This window comes from Chelonia mydas, chromosome 1 (assembly GCF_015237465.2).
Source record: "Chelonia mydas isolate rCheMyd1 chromosome 1, rCheMyd1.pri.v2, whole genome shotgun sequence".
NCBI lineage: Eukaryota > Metazoa > Chordata > Testudines > Cheloniidae > Chelonia > Chelonia mydas.
In genome coordinates this window covers 202,924,698-202,945,015 of record NC_057849.1, presented here as the reverse complement: position 1 = coordinate 202,945,015, position 20,318 = coordinate 202,924,698, and the positions used below count along the sequence as shown (strand labels likewise).

The window sequence follows — 20,318 nt, the reverse complement described above, 5'->3', positions numbered from 1 at the left end:
CCTTTCGTGCCCAGCTACACCATCGACTGCAGTGTGTGGGGAAACAGGCCCTAAATCTTTATCTTCTGATCCCTGAGTGCAGCACAAGCCTAGAGGTACCAAACAGGGTACAGTCGTCTCTGGGACAATAGCACCAAGTGATGCTCAGTTACACTCTAACAAGGCCTGGATGGGAGTCCTTCCATTAGCTTCCATGGGCCTGGAATCAGAGATGAAGCTAATTGAGATGGGGGAGTCTGGGCGAATGGTGCTCTGTTCCCATGTCTCCTGTCCCTCCTGGGGCAAAGGGCCAGCCCTCGGAGCTGAGTTTATGCAGAGACATAGCTCTGTGCTGCTGGGCACAGCCCGGGTAGGTGCTGCGTGGGCAGTCAGGGGAGGGCTCTGACTTACGTGTGGGCTCAGAAAATAGTGTTGCCCCATGGGAGACAGGATCTTGCAGCCTATGCTCTCTCAGATGAGATCCGTGGGGCCTGCGTGGACCACGTGCCCATAGGTGAGGAGCAGGAGGCTTCTCAGCTGCTTAATGGAAGCTGGCTCCTGAGAATTGCAGAGGAAAGAGTGAGGAGAAGGGATGGCCCCCAGCTGCTCCTAACTTACAGATGGGGCCAGGGGAGGATTTTTCACCCAGCCGGCTTAGCAACCAAAGGCTATTCTGCTGAGCTGAATTGCCTGGACTCGGAAGCCCTTCCCAGCTCCCCAGGATTGGGTGGTTGAGGTGACCCGGCAGCCAAAGGGGACGCACTAGCAGCTGCTTTAATTCAGCCTAGCTCCAGAGATGTGACTGGGACTACAGTGGATTGCACTGGCCCAGAGAGTTACTGGGAAAGTGGTGATGGAGGTGGGGGGGAAGGGTGGGGGATGGGGGAGCGGAATGTAAGCCCTGGTGAGTCTGCCAGGAAGGTCTATGAAATAGCCCAGTTCAGGGGAAGACCAAGGGTCTGTTCTGCTGAGAAATGTGTCAGCTGGAGCTGATGGCATGGCAATGTCTTTTGGGCCCTCTCTGAGCCTTGTTTATGGGGCTGCGTGGAGCATGTCTGAGCTCCCCAAGAGATACCCTGAAGAGCTTATACAACAGGACCCACCTTCCCCCCTGGATCTACCCCATTGTGCTGTGATTGCAGCTCCATGGAGGAGTAAGGAAAGGGCTCCCTCCACGGAGGCTGAGCCACTGCTTGGAAATTCACCTCTTTGCTGAACAGGCTTCTGGGAAGCAGGGTCCTCCCTGGCAGGTCCCTTTACCTGCAAAGGCTGGTGAAGGGATGGATGAAAGAGCAGAGTTGCTAGGTGGGACCGTACCTCCAGAGGGCCACCGGCAGAAGGCTGGAGCTGCACCCTGCTGACGAACTCCTCCCAGTGCTCCAGGATGGTGAAAATCTCACCTAGGTGTTGCCTGGCACACAGCCCAAGCGCTCGGGAGAATCTCTGAGAGACAGAAAGATGGAGTTTGGGAATGCTGAGTAACAAGCCAAGGGACCAGGATGGGCTCTCAAAGTCATTGCCATGGGCATGGGTATAAGGAAGATCTTTTCAATCCACTGGACCTTCTCCAAGGCAGAACATACACATGTAGCACCAGGGGATTGACAAGGAATGAGGGCTCTCTTGACAGTGGAAGAGCAAAGACCTCCCCTCTCTTTCCTCTTCTTCTCAGAAATCGACTGTCTCCACCAGAAGCCATAGCTGGGGCTTGATGCTCTCTGCTGGAAAAAACATCAGCCTGGTGCCCCAGCACTTGTAGAGAAAGCTCTGCGAAAGAGACACCATCATTCTGGATGCATTGGGCACGGCCTGGCATGCACAGAGCCCACTGGGTATAGTTGTCTGCTTCACTGGCCCCAAGCTGCCCCTGGGTAGCGACTGCTGTTCTGAACTAGGCACTGAACCCCAATTCCTTCCAGGACACTGCACTTGTCAGGCTGCTTATCACTGTGAGCCAGCTGGCGCCTGATACTAGCGATGAACCAGCCCAGCCACGTATGGTCCGAGATGAAGAAGAGAAGGTCTTCCAGGAACTGCCAGGGAAAGAAGAGCCAGTCAGAACTGAGAGGGGCCAAGAAACTGGTCCTCTCAATAGCTCCAGCCAGGAACCCACCACAGCTGGGAGGGGAGAGGAAGAGGGAGCATGCACTGTCACCCCCCACGTCTCTCCTAATACTTGTGAATCCTTATGAGCTGCCCCTGGTGCTTCTCCAATTGTATCTGCTGGGCTCAGCCACTTCCTCTGTCCCACAATGCAGTGCTGCTGAGGGGCCTCTTAATCCTGCCTCAGCGTGGGGGGGCTGGACTAGATGACCTCTTGAGTTCCTTTCCAGCCCTCCATTTCTCTGACCCTTACCTGCAGCAGCTGCTGCTCCCACTCCCTCTGGCAGAAGCAGGAATTGTGATCTGGAAGGGTTGGGCAGGTCAGTTTCCTTTGTGTTTAGACCCTTCTACTGGGGAGCAGCCTAAAACATGGCTCTTGTTTGGTGGCGGGTGGGGAGGAGCTGCCGACTCACGGGCCCCAAGGGGACCCATGGCTCTTTGCAAATCGCTGATGGACAACTGATGCTCTGATGCTCCTCAGACCCAGACCCCTTGATGTGAAATACCCAGGAGCTCTGCTTGCCAAGATCCTTCCCCAGGGTGTGAGGTGCCAGATGAAGGTTAGATACAGTTCTGGAAAGAATCCTTATGTCTAGGCATGGGGGGCTGGGCTAGATGAACCAAGGGATATGATCCTGACATGATTCTCTCTGATTCCAAGGTCACAGTTGTGGAATAAAGGGAATTTGGATGCAGGCCTCTGTATTGAGCAGGAGTCAGGCTAACTCTAGCTTTAATAACGCGAGATTTGTAGAAGCGCGTATAGTGCTAAGCGAGTGGGAAATAACTGAGAAAGAGGCCGTTGTGACCTTGTATTAGATAAGACCAGAATGCTGACTCTATGAGAAATGGTAAGAAAAATAAGATATCATGAAGTAATATGTATAAACAATATGCAGTCGTTGCTTATTATTATCTGTAATAAAGGTATAAATACTTGCTCTAATTGTTTATCTTGAGAGAGACCTGCCTAGGTGGGGGAAACGCTGTGTCTAGTGCACTCTCTCCCTCTGTGCAATTGCTTGAGGTAATAAAGTGTATCTGATTTGCTGCACCCAACCTGAGAGTGAAAACTGTGTTTTTCTCCAACACAGCATCATATTATCCTGGATTCAGAGGGAGGCCTTGGCCTCTCCCTCTCTGAGCCCAGCACCACAGTGTCCCCTCCCTTCGCTCCTGCAAGGGGAGACACTCCCTCCTCACCTTCCACTTAGAGGAGCATATCCATCACGCAGTTATCCCAGAATCGGCCCGACCCGGCCTGGAACATGCTTATCAGCTGGAAGAGGAGGAACATGGCTGCCCTTCTGACCTGCACCATCATATACGAAAATGCACCGAGCACCTGGCGGACAAAGAGGCAGAGGTGGCTGTACCCCTCCCTTGCAAGGCAGTGTGAGAAGGGAGCTCCCTACAGGTGCAGGGGGAGAGCTCAGTGATGGAGGGAAGGAGACAGCAGGGAGGTGGAGCTGACAACCAGGACAGGACTGAGATGGATATTTCAGTTGATCAGGGACACTCCATGGACCAGCTATTGGCTCCTTCCATCCTCTCACTCCTGGGTTAGCTCTAGCTCAGATGAAAGGAGACAGGATTATCCAGAGGTCATCAGGCAGCTGCTGTGTCAGATCCTTGGCCTAGGTTAGAGCAGCACAAGGGGAGCTTGAAGCAGCCCAAAAGAGGTAGCTGGGCCATAAAGGGAATCCCCAGCTGCCCCTTGGTAAGGGAGGATGCTGGAGGCCAGGGGGCAGGAGGGGGCCTGCACAAACAGTCCCTAAGGGCTCATTCCAGCTAGCTTATATTGGAGCTGTCCGAGGGCTGCACTAACTTGTGCTGGCTCAGAGAGCTTGCTGGTTCTGTTAAATGCCAAGAGGCGCTGGGTCGATGTGCAATGAACGTGAGGAATGTGACTAGTCAGCTCCTCCAGGAGCTGCAGGGAGAAGAGCCACCACGCATTGCATGCCAGCTCCAGGAGTGGCCCCTTCCCACTGTGGATAAGGAAACCTCCTGGCTGCAGGTTACTCACCAGCAGCCGAGCCAGCAGCTCCTGTGGTAGAGTGGCCCTGGGGCTTGACCGACACCCTGTGAACAGAAAGGGGGGACATCCCATCAAGCTCTGAAGGGATCTTTGCATTCGTCTCTGAGCTTTACCTGTGCCCTTGACGGCTGGCTGTGTCCTTGCAGTGAGCTGAACCAGAGCCAAGAGCTGATCCCCACCCCCACCTGGGGGCAGATGCCTCTCACTACAGAAGGACTGAGGGAGGGTGGATAAAATACAGGGACTCACCTCTGTTCTCCTTGCCAAACCTTCTGGCCAAGGGCAGTCTGCCTTCCTCCTGCATCCTCTTTACCACCCTAACCGATGTCTGCAGGAGGAGAGGCAGGGCTGGCCCATGGGCTGCTGGGCTCAGTTGAAGCAGCAGCCCAGGCCATAAAACCTGCACAGCAGAGAAAAGCCATCTCAGTACGGAAATATCCTCTTCCTGCACCAGCTCTCTCTTTCCTACACTAGACAGGACCCCTAGCCTCGCCACCGCCAGCCAGACCTCTCTACCCAGCCTGAACCATGCAGCGATCCCCACCCCCTCCCCCTTCACACCTGTCAGTGTCTGCCTCCAGCACCAAATCAAGTGAAACATGACTGGCCCTCCACCTTTTGTTGAGTGTAGCATCATCATGGACAGCCCAGTATTTCCTAACTCCAGGCCCACTTGGAAAGGCTGTGTTTTCACGCGTGAACGCAACACACCAGCTTGATAAATAAAGAGGAGATTAGGAGACTATCAATACCAATACTATCCAGTGAAACCATAACAGGCACTCAGGGAGGTTTGAGCTCTGACCTTCACATCCCCACACAGACCTGCGCCATTTGAACCACAGACGCAACTGCTGTCTGCTGTGTGGACAGGAGAGGGACTTAACACACACTATGCCAGAGGGTTACATTGCTAGACAGTATAGAATAGTGGAGATCAGGAATCCCCGGGGGTCTGTCCCCACCTGTAGTAACTAAAGCACGTATATTTGGCACGCTCAATCTGAAAGACAGTGTAGCTGAGTGCACAATACTTGGGTCTGCCTTATTAAAAATGTGGCTTCTAGTCTCAGCTCTCCCTGAAGTGACCTTGCGCAACGTCGCTGTTAATTTGTTCAGTGTGGGGAGGGGGCTGGCTAATACTTGACTGCTTAGGCTTCCGTTCTGAGGCCTGGGTCAATAATCAGGTTTGTGCAGTGTGTGGAAACATAAGCAACAGTCAGCAGAGATGAGATTTGGATGTAGTGTCTCCCAGTTCAGTGGACTCTCCCTTAGGCACCAGGGTAGTGTGGGTGAGAGGCAGGAAATCCTGGGCTAGGGTTGGCTTTTGCAAAACAAGAATGTGATGGGCTGTAGAGACCCCACCCTGTAACAGCCAGGAGAAAGTTAACAGAGGGACCAGTGAGGAGGGACTGAGCTATGGAAGCTGCAGAACCAGCATGACGCAGGGAAGAAAGGTAAGCAGCAGGATACGGACCCTGGACTTCAGGAAAGCAGACTTCGACTCCCTCAGGGAGCGGATGGGTAGGATCCCCTGGGGGACTAACATGAAGGGGAAAGGAGTCCAGGAGAGCTGGCTGTATTTCAAGGAATCCCTGTTGAGGTTACAGGGACAAACCATCCCGATGAGTCAAAAGAATAGTAAATATGGCAGGCGACCAGCTTGGCTTAACGGTGAAATCCTAGCGGATCTTAAACATAAAAAAGAAGCTTACAAGAAGTGGAAGATTGGACATATGACCAGGGAAGAGTATAAAAATATTGCTCGGGCATGTAGGAATGAAATCAGGAGGGCCAAATCGCACCTGGAACTGCAGCTAGCAAGAGATGTCAAGAGTAACAAGAAGGGTTTCTTCAGGTATGTTGGCAACAAGAAGAAAGCCAAGGAAAGTGTGGGCCCTTTACTGAATGAGGGAGGCAACCTAGTGACAGAGGATGTGGAAAAAGCTAATGTGCTCAATGCTTTTTTTGCCTCTGTCTTCACTAACAAGGACAGCTCCCAGACTGCTGCGCTGGGCATCACAACATGGGGAGTAGATGGCCAGCCCTCTGTGGAGAAAGAGGTGGTTAGGGACTATTTAGAAAAGCTGGACGTGCACAAGTCCATGGGGCCGGACGAGTTGCATCCGAGAGTGCTAAAGGAATTGGCGGATGTGATTGCAGAGCCATTGGCCATTATCTTTGAAAACTCGTGGCGAACGGGGGAAGTCCCAGATGACTGGAAAAAGGCTAATGTAGTGCCAATCTTTAAAAAAGGGAAGAAGGAGGATCCTGGGAACTACAGACCAGTTAGCCTCACCTCAGTCCCCGGAAAAATCATGGAGCAGGTCCTCAAGGAATCAATCCTGAAGCACTTACACGAGAGGAAAGTGATCAGGAACAGTCAGCATGGATTCACCAAGGGTAGGTCATGCCTGACTAATCTAATAGCCTTCTATGATGAGATTACTGATCCTGTGGATGAAGGGAAAGCAGTGGATGTATTGTTTCTTGACTTTAGCAAAGCTTTTGACACGGTCTCCCACAGTATTCTTGTCAGCAAGTACAGGCTGGATGAATGCACTATAAGGTGGGTAGAAAGTTGGCTAGATTGTCGGGCTCAACGGGTATTGATCAATGGCTCCATGTCTAGTTGGCAGCCGGTGTCAAGTGGAGTACCCCAGGGGTCGGTCCTGGGGCCGGTTTTGTTCAATATCTTCATAAATGATCTGGAGGATGGTGTGGATTGCACTCTCAGCAAATTTGCAGGTGATACTAAACTAGGAGGAGTGGTAGATACGCTGGAGGGCAGGGATAGGATACAGAGGGACCTAGACAAATTGGAGGATTGGGCCAAAAGAAACCTGATGCGGTTCAATAAGGATAAGTGCAGGGTCCTGCACTTAGGACGGAAGAACCCAATGCACAGCTACGGACTAGGGACCGAATGGCTAGGCAGCAGTTCTGCGGAAAAGGACCTAGGGGTTACAGTGGACGAGAAGCTGGATATGAGTCAGCAGTGTGCCCTTGTTGCCAAGATGGCCAATGGCATTTTGGGATGTATAAGTAGGGGCATAGCGAGCAGATCGAGGGACATGATCGTTCCCCTCTATTCGACATTGGTGAGGCCTCATCTGGAGTACTGTGTCCAGTTTTGGGCCCCACACTACAAGAAGGATGTGGATAAATTGGAGAGAGTCCAGCGAAGGGCAACAAAAATGATTAGGGGTCTGGAACACATGACTTATGAGGAGAGGCTGAGGGAACTGGGATTGTTTAGTCTTCAGAAGAGAAGAATGAGGGGGGATTTGATAGCTGCTTTCAACTACCTGAGAGGTGGTTCCAGAGAGGATGGTTCTAGACTATTCTCAGTGGTAGAAGAGGACAGGACAAGGAGTAATGGTCTCAAGTTGCAGTGGGGGAGGTTTAGGTTGGATATTAGGAAAAACTTTTTCACTAGGAGGGTGGTGAAACACTGGAATGCGTTACCTAGGGAGGTGGTAGAATCTCCTTCCTTGGAAGTTTTTAAGGTCAGGCTTGACAAAGCCTTGGCTGGGATGATTTGATTGGGGACTGGTCCTGCTTTGAGCAGGGGGTTGGACTAGATGACCTCCTGAGGTCCCTTCCAACCCTGATATTCTATGATTCTATGACTGACCACAGGCGATGCTAGAGCGGAAGAGCCCCTGTGACACCAAACCCTGGCATGCAGGGGCACTCAGCCGGTGAGTGTTCCCTGTTCCAAAGAACCAGGTCTGGCTCAGATCCGGGGTCCATTTTACCCAACCTCACGATGTTCTGGAGCGGGAAGGCTCAGATAAATAAGTCTGGTTAGGGCCTGTCTCATTGAAAAGCTCAGACCCAGAGAGGCCTGCATTCAATGGAGAGGGGGAGGGTCACTTACATTGGCCTTTCTGGGGGAGTCACCCAGGGACTGCAGGGTGTTGGAGCAGAGCTGGCGGACCTCGAGCTCCATGGTGCGCCTCCCGTCTGCTTCCTCCTGATGGTGAGAAATAAGGGAGACACACTCGGATGGCAGAGTGAAGGGGTGAGGGTATAGAGGCAGATTCTAATTCCCATCTAAAGAACAGGCCAGCAAACTGGATCAGTCTATGAGTGATGCCGAGGCTTCGGGGGCCATGGCTCATGTAGAAGCAGAGTTTGACAGGTCAAGAACCGAAGATGTGGAGCATTGGAACAAGGTGTGGGATGCTGATGTTCCCAGTCAAAGGGGTTGGGGTGGGTGGGAGGAAAAGAAACCAAAGGATCCAATCACCCAATGGGAACAGGATGAGGCAGGGACAGCAATTCCCACAGCCTACTCAATTTAAGCCAACAGGCCCCGGCATTTTGCCTGAGTGAGCCCAGCATCTCTTACCATGGAGTGGAGTGCTGGGAAGCGGCTGCCAATGTCCTTCCTCAGGGCAGTCTCATCCATGTCCCTCACGCATGCAAGGCTCTGTGCAAGAGAAGAGACACAGGACATGGCGATGACGTGTCAGGCAGACAAGCCCCAATGTGTAGAGTCTCCATCAGCAGCTAGGTTACCACAACCCAGACTTGGAAGGAATAAAGTTATGGCCCTTACGGAGAGCAGCTTCCAGCTGGTGCCAGACTCACCCGTCTCTGGGAGGGGCATTTGACCCCTTTGTTTGCACTAGGCTAGTATCACTTATGGTTGATTCAACAGGATAGTTGTATCTGGTGCCAGCTGGGGTGGTGTGTGCTGAGAGGATGGCGGGGCCTGGTTTGGAAGAGCAGGGCCTGCCCTGATTACTTATCACTACTGATGTTATGGCAGTGCCCAGAGGCTCCAGTCAGGATCAGGCCCTGTTGCAATGAGTGTAGCACAATGCAGACAGAGACAATCTCTGTCCTGAAAGGCTGACAGTCTAGAGACCCACACAGACAGGTCAGGGATAGGGAGACAGCATCCAAGGGCTCCCCCCTGCCCCCATGCTGGGGTGAGGAAACCACGTGGGAGCTTGGAAGGGAGAGCTTAATGTCCCTTCATGCAGCCTTATCAAGGGCCAAGGATCTGGCCCATTGTCTGCCTGCTCACCTCCTACAATGGTCACTTCTAGAGTGTACCAGAGATGTATACTCCTGCTTTCTGGCCTTGGGCCAGCCACTTCCCCTCCCAAAGCCTTGCTCTTCGCAGGTATAGGCTGGGCTAAAAGCTAACCCTGCCCTGGGCCCAGGGAGAGGTGAGTGCGCAGGACACTCTGGGGAGAGGTGAAGCTCATGACGATGGTTATTATTTCTCTCCCTGGTTCCCTAATGCAGCCCATTGCTGACTAGCCAGCAAAGAAGAAAGAAAACAGAGCCAGGTGCTGGGAATGGAGTAGCCTCTCTCCTCCCATCTGCAACACCTGCCCTGGCAAGGGGGGGTCAGAGCATGTTCTCTAGGGCCAGAGAATGGCAGTGAATCTGGGAGCAAGCAGATGGGGAAAGGGGGTCAGAGCCTTAGAGGGTCAGTGTGTCGTGGGGAAGGCAGTAGGGGGCGGGAGTCCAGGCTGAGTTGGTGATGGAGGGAACCTTGTACCATGGGCACTTCCCCAGTGTGCTGTGGATTTCCCGCTCTCTCCTCACTCACTCTGGTCTTCCTTGGCCTTTCCTCGTCCTCGCTGATTGGGGCGAGCTGTCCCCTGGGTGACGAATAGGCCTTTCGTTTGGTGCCTAAAATGGACAGAAGGAAACTAAGTTTGCTCTTAAGCGAAGTAACCAGTCATGGGATTAGAGGGAAGGTCCTCTCATGGACTGTAGCTGGTTAAAAGACAGGTAAGAATATATTTTCAGTTTTCACAATGAGGTAAATAGTGGGGTCTCCAGAGATCTGTACTGGGGCCTTTGCTGTTCAGGGGTAAAATGGTGAGGTGGCAAAATCTGTGGACGATACAAAATTACTCACCATAGTTAAGTCCAACGTTCCCTCTAATTTTTGACAGGCCATGTGTGCAAAAATTTTCTTCTGTGCAAATTTTTTAAGCAGAGTTCAAATTTGTGCGCCATGAGGCAAATGCGCCCAAGCGAGTAAAATGCTTATACATTTAAAAAGTTTTAATTTGCAATTTGTGATAATAGTTTTACACCATGTTATTTTATAAATGTCATTTTTAAATACTTAGAAAAAGGAAATTTAACCATTCTTCATGAAGCAGAAGTTAGTTTTAAGCATTACGCTTTAGGATCTTTTTTATAAACAATCATGAGCATGTATCAAGCACATCTTAATCATGATCATTATCAGTCCATAGGCTTCTGCCCGTTGGTGTCCACTTTCACCTTTCATTCTATACACGTCTGAAAAGATTTTGATAAACATATAATAAAGACAATTTAATAAGTATGCCATTATGTCAATTTATATGGGTTTTCAGATAGAGACATCATAAGTAAAAAAAGAAAAACACGAGTTTCTGTTTTGAATTAACAATTTTCCTAAAAAGTATCAATAAATGAGTATCAGCCAAGAATAAGATATGTAATTACAAATGCATTTTAATTTCCTTATTGGTCGAAATGTGAAAAACTGCTAAACTAACCTTACTGTTTTTCCCTGTGATCTTTTTCAGTATAAACTCTGTACAGATCTATCAGTCCTCCATCCAGCTGGTAACTCTTAATACACATCAGCATGTCCAAATGATCTACTTGTAAACGATTCCGTAGTTTGTTTTTTAGCAAGTTCATTAAGCTAAAGCCATGCTCACAGTCTGCACTTGATGCTAGGAATGTTCCTCCAATATCCATCAACTCTGCAAGATCCTGAAACTGTTTGTTCTGGTGAGCAAATGTCACCATATTCAGGAAACTTAAAACCAATTGGCTTTTGATTCTTTCAGCTACTGCAAACTTGAAGTCATTGTACTGACTGATTATAACAATATCTTCAGCAAGAAAGTCTTTGTATTTTGAACATAGGGATTTGACCTGATGAATTACAAATTGAAGTCACACTTAACTATTGCTGCACAATCAAAAGTGGACCACTCCTGGACTTCATCCTCTGGAAACCTGTCTGCTAAATGTGCACACAAGATGTTTATGGAAGTTATTATGGAACCGGTATCAATTTCATTATTTTCTTGAGAGCTCATATCTAAGAGAGCCTTAACTTTGTCACTCCATAAGACTGAATCTCCAAGGTACTGTCTTCTGATCTTGTTCAGTTTACCTCAGGCAAGGTGAAATGCCTCAAGAGGTGTAAGGCACAGTTTCTGGAGCAGCATGGATAGTGAAGCCAGCTCCAACAAAACATCATTCAAAACTTCTAACGTTATTTGGTATTCCATGGTATTCAACTTTTTGTGGCAGTGTTTAGAAACTGGATCAGTATCTTTGTCTTGCTCAAAATATTCCAGAAGAGGATTATAGTTGCGAGTAATTGCTCAAAGTGCAAAGTGCCTAGATAACCAGCGCACTTCACTGAGTGGCCTGAAAGCCACTGACTCACATTCAGAAGCATCCACTATTTCCTGAAATTTGCATTTTCTCCTGGATGACCGACAGAACACCGTGTAGACAGTTCTCATTAAGGTTTTGATGTCTCTTATCAGTTTGACCTCTTTCCATGCATCAGAAATCCCCAAGTCTTCCTGGTGTGCAACGCAATGTTGCTGGACTAAGTGTGGAATATCACGTTTCAGCTGAGCCGCCACGCCATTGAGTTTACCCAACATCATGGAGGCACCATCAGATGTGAACATCACCATTTTCATTAGATCAAGTTGGTGTTTTTTATAAAACTCTTTGATTGCAGACACTATTGAAACAGCATCACATTCTTGCAATCATAATAGTTCACCAAACGAAGTTTTATAGTCTGCAGAATTTATGGATCTATATTTAAAGTAGAGTATCAAGTATCTGTTAATGGATATAGCAGTGCTTTCATCAACAGCTAGAGTATGAAACATTGCTGAAGCTATTTCATGCATGAGTTCATTTTGGACAATGCAGTTGATAATTTCAAGAAATTCAAAAGCATAATTTTTACTTCTCCAGTTCACTGGTATGCACACATAATGACCATATGGTCATTAATATCCTGAACAGAAAGCACTGGGTTGTTCATTTTAATAGCCAACACCACATTGTCAATAAGTACTGTGACAAAGCTCTGTCCTTGCCTCCATGGGTCCCGCATTTCCTGGCGGATTTCGCTAGCCTCAGAGGCTCACTGTGACCCTCCACCTAACCCTTCTCTCTCTAGAGACAAGGGTCACAGTCTACTGAGCCATTTTCATCATAAGCCAGCGAGGGAGGTGAGTAGAAGTTATCCTTCCTTGCACAGTCTCTGTTGTCTCCCAGTCTCAGTGATTAATCAGGGGGCAAAAGGTGGGGGGGGAGCCCAGGCCCACCCTCTACTCCAAGCTCCAGCCCAGGGACCCTAATAGTATCAGCTATGGTAGCTGACCTTTTAGAAACATAACATGTACAATTCCCTGGGCTACTCCCCCACAGCAGCCCTCACTTCCTCAAGCTCCACTTCACCCTTACCTCAGGGCCTCCTTCCCGGTGCCTGATATGGTGTGTATTACTCAGCCTCTCTAACAGCTCAACTTCCTCCCACAGCTCCTGACATGCACACCCACCTGACTAACTGGGAGGCTTTTAACTAGTTTCAGCCAGCCCCTGATTGGCTTCAGGTGTCCCAATCAACCTAGCCTTCTCCCTGCCTTCTGGAAAGTTCTTAATTGGCCCCAGGTGTCTTAATTGACCTGGAGCAGCTGCCATTTCACTTATCCTGGTACCAGGGATTTGTTTAGCCTGGAGCTAATATATCTATCTCCCACTACTTTTCTATAGCCAGCTGGCCTTGCCCCATCACAGTACATTATCAATAAGTACCTTGATTTCTTCTGGGTTTGAGTGCTTGTGTTCAAGACTAATTTGCCTCCTCTGCTTTTCAACTGGACTTTCAAGAATCATGCTAAGCAATCCGCTCCGTAAGGAAGGGTTTTTGTTTCTAAGCCCGGTCTACCCTAGGAGTTTCGCAGCCACTGGGAATCGTCCCCGACCTGCAACACTATGCGATCCCACCAATCTGTGCTTGTTTCCCAGGCCCAGAATCGGCATTCCACCGCATGAACCTGCCCCATTAGCACCATGATGCCCACATTGCCAGGGCCCGTGCTTTCAGAGAAGTCTGTGTCCATGTCCTCATCACTCTTGTCACTGCACTGACATCGCCTACTCGCCCAGTTTCGCTTTGGCAGGTTCTGGTGCTGCATATACTGCTGGATAATGCACATGGTGTTTAATGTGCTCCTAATTGCCAAAGTGATCTGAGCGGGCTCCATGCTTGCCGTGGTGTGGCGTCTGCACGGAAATAGGTGCAGAACGATTGACTGCTGTTGCTCTGACAGAGGGAGGGGCGACTGACAATATGACTTACAGGGCTGGCTTATAGGGAATTAAAGTCAACAAAGGGGGTGGCTTTACATCAAGGAGAAACAAAAACAACTGTCACACAGAATGGCCCCCTCAAGGATTGAGCTCAAAACCCTGGGTTTAGCAGGTTAATGCTCAACCCACTGAGCTATCCCTCCCCCTGGTATTCCAGGTAGGACTGAATCTCCATTAAACTTTTCAAGGTGCCCCTGACAGACCTCACCAAAATGATTGTCGGCTGTTGAATTCACGGAGGGAGGGAGGAAGGGAGGGAAGGGGGGAGCAAATGAATACAAAACAAATCTGGTCTATTTCTTGTTTTGATCAACTCCATCTATCTTTTACATCTTTGGCTGGCAGCAGACGGTGCAGTAGGACTGTTTGCCATCCTCATCTCCTGGCTGCTCGGCCAAAGATGGTGCAATAGGACTACTAGCCATCCTCATCTCCTGGCTGCTCACCAGAAGACGGTACAATAGGACTGCTGGCAGGACTAAAGAGAATGACCTGGTCGAGTCACTCCTATTTTAGTCCCTGCGCCCATGCCTGCCCAGGCGCTCCTGACCAACCTTACCGAGGTGGCCAAGAGCACCTCGGACATGATGACGATGGTTATCAGGCTTATTGCACTGTCTGCTGCCACAAGGCAATGAGCTGCTGCTGTGTAGCAATGCAGTACCGCATCTGACAGCAGCCAGGAGACGTATGGTGACAGTGAGCTGAGCGGGCTCCATGCTTGCCGTGGTATGGCGTCTGCACAGGTAACTCAGGAAAAAAGGCGTGAAATGATTGTCTGCTGTTGCTTTCACGGAGGGAGGGAGGGATGGAAGGAGGGCCTGATGACATGTACCTAGAACCACCCGCGACAATGCTTTTGCCCCATTAGGCATTGGGATCTCAATCTAGAATTCCAATGGGTGGCGGAGACAACGCTCCGGAAGTCGATGCTAGCCTTGGTACTGCGGAAGCACTCCACCGAGTTAATACACTTAATGCACTTAGAGCATTTTGTGTGGGGACACACACAATCAACAATTTCTAAAAAAACGACTTCTATAAATTCAACCTAATTTCGTAGTGTAGACATACCCTTAGTCTTGTTACACCATCTACATGAGACTTACTTGACGGGTGACACTTTAAGAAATCCAACTACCATACGTCGTTCCACATTCTTCCTGTTAAAAATTCTCCTGAAGCTCTGGCATCTCAACAATATACACAAACCACTCCGTTGTCCTTATCATATGTGAATATTTCACGAAGTTTAACAAGCATTACACTATGTGACTTCGGTGTAACAGTGTCTATAGTCTCATCCAGCCATCCAGATTTAAATGAAGTCTCTGGTTTTTTACGCTTTAGACCTCTAGACAGTGACATTTTGGGATTGATTTTTTTTACCAGATTGGTTTATTTAAAATTAATACTTTTATTACATGACTACTATTTCAATGCGCTTAACAGTGCGACTCGGCAAAAGGGAGATCATTCAGATCAGGATACCAGAAGTTTGTGCATAGCAAAAAAAAAAAAGCGGGAAAATGGTAAAACATCACGAGTAAATGTATGAAGTCCAGTGCCTTTGAAAGATTTCAGTCACGAAAACAACACTTACCTTTGTTCAGTTCTGGGAAATCTTTGCAGTTCCTTAGCAACTAAGGCCAGGCATTTTGACTTATTTGCACGTACTTGAGTTTGTACACAGCCAAATGAACAGACTACAAGGAGATGTGTGGGTCCCGACAGTCAGCATTTCGAACGTGGAACATTGATCACATCGGGACGGTCGGGACCCACACATCTCTTTGTAGTCTGTTCATTTGGCTGTGTACAAACTCAAGTACGTGCAAATAAGTCAAAATGCTTGCCCATAGTTGCGAACAATGTCAAAAGTCACCCACAAATGATATTTCGGCCTGGCTCCTATGTAGTATTTCATTTTTTGTGCGTGCGGTGTTTCACCGTGTGCGTGGGGTTTAGGATCTGTGTGCGCGCTCACACGCGCACAGCTTAGAGGGAACAGTGCTTAAGTCCCAGGCAGACTGCAAAGAGTTACAAAGAGATCTCGCTAAACTGGGTGACTGGGCAACAAAATGGCAGTTGAAGTTCAGTGTTGATAAATGCAAAGTAATGCACATTGGAAAACATAATCCCACATACAAAATGGCGGGGTCTAAATTAGCTGTTATCGCTGAAGAATGAGATCTTGGAGTCATTGTGGATAGTTCTCTGTAAACATCCACTCAATGTGCAGCGGCAGTCAAAAGAGCTAACAGAGTGTTGGGAATCATTAGGAAAGGGATAGATAATAAGACAGATAATATCATATTGCCTCTATATAAATCCATGGTACGCCCTCATCTTGAATACCGAGTGCAGTTCTGGTCACCCTATCTCAGTAAAGATATAGTAGAATTGGAAAAGATACAGAGAAGGGCAACAAAAATGATTAGCGGGATGGAGCAGCTTCCTTACGAGGAGAGATTAAAAAGACTGGGACTGTTCAGCTTAGACAAGAGACAACTAAGGGGAGGCATGATAGAGGTCTATAAAATCATGACTGGTGTGGAGAAAATGACTAGGGAAGTGTTATTTACCCCTTGACATAACACATGAACCAGGGGTCAGCCAATTAAATTAATAGGCAGTGGGTTTAAAACAAACAAATGGAAGTATTTCTTCACACAATGCACAATCAACCCGTGAAACTCATTGCCAGGGGATATCGTGAAGGCCAAAAGTATAATTGGGTTTAAAAAGAACTAGATAAATTCAAGGAGGATAGGTCCATTAATGGCTATTAGCCAAGATGGTCAGGGATGCAATCCCATGCTCTGGGTGTCCCTAAACCTCTGACGGTCAGAAGTTGGAACTGGATGACAGGGGATGGATCCCTTGATAATTGCTCTGTTCTGTTCATTCCTCTGAAGCACCTGGCATTGGCCACTGTCAGAAGACAGGGTACCAGACTAGAGGGACCATTGGTCTGACCCAGCATGGCCATTCTTATGAAGAGCCACTGGGGAGCTAAGCTGGTAGAGGGAGCTGCCTGGTGGGTCAGTTGCCCCTTTACTGGCCCCCAGGCTGCCCAGTGGTGATTCCAGCGCTGCCCTATGGCAGCAGGCCTTTAGCCCAGCGTGGGATGGCATGGAGGTGGGCGTGTAGGGTGGAGCACAGGGCAGTGGCTTATGTGCATGTGCAGAGTAGGGCACAGAGCCTGGGTGGAGTCTCTTCTTGCTCTCTCAGCACTGGGGTTTTGCTGTCACTGTGGCTGCTTTCCCCCCCTTTATTCCTGGCACTCAATACTGGGCATGGGCCTACCTGGATCAGGAGGCTCAGCACAGAAAGTGCTGCAGTGGCTGCCCACTCCTGCAGCTGGGGTTTGTGGTCCCGGGTCTTGTTTTTGGGCCTCCTTCTGCTTCTCTGTGTCTGTGGATACAGGCAGAGGGTGGGTTAATTTCCCGCAATCACGGTCACTAACAGAATGCCCTGGGGGCGACAGGGACATACAACTGTGTGGGAACTGTCTGCACCTTATGGAACCCCTGGAAAGGGATTTCCACCAATCACTGCCTGGACAGTGTCATATTACTTAACACCGAGATTGAGCATTTCCTCTTCCAGTCCCTTTACAAACATTACCTACACCTTCCAGACCCCAGTGAAGACTGAGAGTCTTGTTAGCCCCGTTATGAAGCTAGGAAAACTGAGGCAGTGAATGACCCTTTGTGCACTGGGATGGAACTTCCTGCTGGGACAGAAATAGAAATGTGGTGACTTGTCACAGCGAAAGGCTGCTGACTCCTACCTGGGGCAGAAGAGTCCGTGGGGCCTGGCTGGCTAGAGTCCAGATTTGTCCCGTGCGTTTGGAGAGGTGTCCATCCTGTCATTCAGAAGGGCAGTGGTGGGGTGAGGTGTCATGTGACTGATTCTATGTAAGGGCAACAGGAATCAGAGGGGAACTGGGATAAATCTGTATTGTGCAGGACTCTTCTGGGCAGAATTCCTACTCACCAATAGTCTGAGTCAGCCTTTGTCAGAGACGGTCCAAAAGCCCCATATTGACTCCTAAGACAAGAACCAATGTAAACAGATCACAGGAGTTTCTCTTCTACTGCACAGACCTCAGAACATTCACACCTCCCTCTTGGGAGGCAAGCTAGCGCTCTGGTGCCTGGTACCCAGTGCCCTGCATTGCCACGTGGAATGAGACCCAGGCTCCATTCTCTGTGCTGGTCTGCGGCTCCCAAGATGGCTGGAATTGCTCCAAGTGGGGGGGAACTCCATTTACATGGGGAGGCTTTCTGCTTGACTAGGGGCTTTGAAGGGGATTCCATTGGGTTCCCCCGAGCCAGAAGGACGTAACCCATGAGCTGGAGAGCCCCAAGGAGCCAGAGACATTGTGAGGCTCGGTTGGAGGTAGATGCAAAGAGCTGCAGCACTGAAATGTGGGATCCCCCTTCCTTGGGGATAAAACCTTTGTGGTACCTCTCCTCTTCCTTGGGATTCAGCACGGCGGCACTATCATCATTTGGTTCCATGAGGTATTTGAGTTTATGAGGTATGTTCTGACCAAGAAGTTACCTATTCTGGCCCACCGCATTGCACAGCCACCAAACCAGCAGTGCTTGAGACAGCATCTGATCATGACTCACAAAGCCATTTGTAACATAAATATGAAAAACGTGGGCATCTCAGCCATGAAAAATGCATTGGCGTCTGTTTCCAGGAATGGCACGTGTGGGGCTCGGTAGCACCCACAGTTCCAGCTCCAGCCATGGTTGCTTGACACACACGACTAGCCCACCAGTGCTGGGCTAGAGACCAAGGATTGAGTGGGCAACAAACACTGTACCTTTCATCCCCAAAACATCCTTTCATTCTAGTCCCCTCCAGAAAAGACTTAAGGCATATTAGCATGGCAGAGCTTACCCAGTTTGCTGTCCATGCTGCACTGTTCAGTTAACAAGCCAGTTACAGATCACAATGATCGTTTGCACAAGCAGTCACCGCAACTGCTTGGATCATTGCTGCAATCGTGCACACAAGTTAAGAAGCAGTTGTGGACATCCTTCTGAATTTTGAGGCTGATGAGACATTTGCTCTCATAATAACAGTTGTGATTCTCTAATCTAGCACCCTGCGTTAATATATTACTGTTCACCCAGAAGGATCCCACGGGAATTATACTGTTTGCACAAGCTAGAACTAAACATTATATTAGTTTGTGTGTCATTATACAATGCCTGCATCTGTCATTTTCACTCCATGCATCTGAAGCAGTGGTTTTTTATCCACGAAAGCTTATGCCCAAATAAATCTGTTAGTCTTTAAGGTGCCACTGGACTCGTTAGTCTGTATCCACAAAAACAACACGGCTACCCCCTGATACTAAACATTATGTTGATTCTGTAAAAGACATTGCAGATGAACAGCAACTTTGGCCTTGGAAAGGAATTCTGGCTGTGTATCACGCCGCTTTCTGCCTACCTGGACCAGGAGACTCTGTGTCAGGTGGCTTGCCATCTCTGGCTGACACTGCAGCCTCTTGCACTACTGTGTCTGTCAATAGAAGAGAAGGGTTCCATTTCTGGTTGAACCCCCAGGGGAATGCTCTGAATGATAGTGCTGAGGGATGGGGACTTTTCTGTACCCAAAGCACCAGGACTTCCCCAACGCTGCTTGTCCCTGCTTCTCTAGTTAATAACAGGTCTCCCTCAGGAGACAAGGAGAGTGCAGACAAGGCCGGGATGGCAGTGCTGCATTGGGGTCCCATCAGGGAATTCCCTGCCAGTCCAGAAGGGCTAGAAATGTCTGGGGGTTTAAATAAAGCTAAAATGCTCCAAGGAACCTTGGAGAAAACAAACCTCCTCCATCAGGAGACCCTGACTCCCCAAGCACATGGAGATTCCATGCAGATTCCCAGTAGTCCCCTGCAGGTACCTCTGGAATGGACAGCAATGGGGGGAGAGGAGGGTCCATTTCTGGGGAGAAGTCCTACTCACCTCCAGACCGGACCAGCAGTTGGCAGAGGTGGCCTTAAAGATCCATATTGGCTCCTAAAACAAGAACCACCATGAATGAGTCCCTGGGGCTTCCTTTCCATGAAACAGACCCCACCATACTCACACATGGTTCTAGATGGGCCAAGGAGACCCAGATTTAGTTTTTTTGCTGCCTGCCTGGCTGGAGAGGCAAGACTGCTATGGCGAGACCTCAAAATTGATGTAAAATTTTTATTAATAGCATTATTATAACTTATTTTTATAATGTTAGGTCATTACAAATATGTTTGTGCCTTTACTGAACATTCAAATATACCTATAAGTATATTATCACCAGGATGCTTGAAAATATCAAAGTAGCCCAGTTTTAGTTAGCTAGGTTATAAAATGTTCATGCTAATCAAAGAAATTGCAGAAGGCTTCAGCTTTCTGTCATCCAGAAACAAGCAAATGTCCGGAAAATAACATCTCCTTGACCATAAAACTGTTTATGTCCTGCAAGAGTGTCTGAACAAACTTTAAAAGGCAGCTGTCCTCATTTTAATCTGCTTTAACTTTTATGCTATTTTCTGTTTGTGCTAGGTTTAAAATATGTGTTGATTATTGGCATTTGTGCTTTGTACAAAATATTTTAATAGAAGTTTAATTGCTATAACAAACCACTTGTAACTCTAAGGAACTTGGGTCAAGAATCAAAGCACCCAAAAGAGTGTTTTATCTACACCAGAACACCTCCCTCTTCTATAAACTGCCAGTTTATTATAGATCTAACCCTTTATCTCAATAAAACAAATGTTATAAAGAAAAATGTTTTA

The 20,318-nt window shown here is 48.6% G+C and overlaps 1 non-coding gene across 1 annotated transcript in view; it reads right to left on the bottom strand.

The window, feature by feature from the left end:
- The window catches only part of LOC119565560, a 45,692-nt gene extending 26,061 nt beyond the window's left edge, over window positions 1-19,631 (bottom strand). The window contains exons 1-17 of the transcript XR_006290884.1: window positions 19,628-19,631; window positions 19,504-19,536; window positions 18,989-19,060; window positions 17,513-17,566; window positions 17,307-17,381; window positions 16,820-16,927; window positions 9,696-9,778; window positions 8,478-8,558; window positions 8,004-8,099; window positions 4,370-4,520; window positions 4,109-4,164; window positions 3,286-3,427; window positions 2,336-2,385; window positions 1,902-2,012; window positions 1,625-1,746; window positions 1,297-1,420; window positions 391-537 (exon numbers count right to left, since the gene is read on the bottom strand). This is a non-coding gene — a transcript (maestro heat-like repeat-containing protein family member 1). The remainder of the gene's footprint in view (window positions 1-390; window positions 538-1,296; window positions 1,421-1,624; window positions 1,747-1,901; window positions 2,013-2,335; window positions 2,386-3,285; window positions 3,428-4,108; window positions 4,165-4,369; window positions 4,521-8,003; window positions 8,100-8,477; window positions 8,559-9,695; window positions 9,779-16,819; window positions 16,928-17,306; window positions 17,382-17,512; window positions 17,567-18,988; window positions 19,061-19,503; window positions 19,537-19,627) is intronic.
- Between the last annotated feature and the right edge of the window lie 687 nt (window positions 19,632-20,318).